The sequence below is a fragment of the Penaeus monodon genome, chromosome 21 (genome assembly GCF_015228065.2).
Source record: "Penaeus monodon isolate SGIC_2016 chromosome 21, NSTDA_Pmon_1, whole genome shotgun sequence".
Taxonomy (NCBI): domain Eukaryota; kingdom Metazoa; phylum Arthropoda; class Malacostraca; order Decapoda; family Penaeidae; genus Penaeus; species Penaeus monodon.
The window spans coordinates 19,293,641-19,293,876 of record NC_051406.1 but is presented as its reverse complement, the minus strand read 5'-3'; the positions used below and the strand labels follow the sequence as shown (position 1 = coordinate 19,293,876).

At 45.3% G+C, this 236-nt stretch overlaps 1 protein-coding gene across 2 annotated transcripts in view; it reads right to left on the bottom strand.

Annotated features, from left to right (window-relative positions):
• LOC119586307 (CKLF-like MARVEL transmembrane domain-containing protein 4) overlaps positions 1 to 236 on the bottom strand; it is a 25,252-nt gene that overhangs the window by 790 nt on the left and 24,226 nt on the right. The gene's annotated exons all lie outside the window — the stretch shown is intronic.

The window sequence follows — 236 nt, the reverse complement described above, 5'->3', positions numbered from 1 at the left end:
TACAGGCGTTTAGATATTAGGTGGCATCTCGACGCAGGTAAACCGAATCGTTTGTGCCAGCTTATCAACACTGACTTCCTGCGCCGCTCTGCGCTGATAACCGCCGGGGCGTAACAAGCACTGGCCAGCGACACGAACTTGACCGTTAATTCAAGTGAACCACAAAAGCAGAAGGTGGTAGCAAGCTGTTACTACGTATTTATACTTATTAGATGATAGAAATGGTAATTATTTTA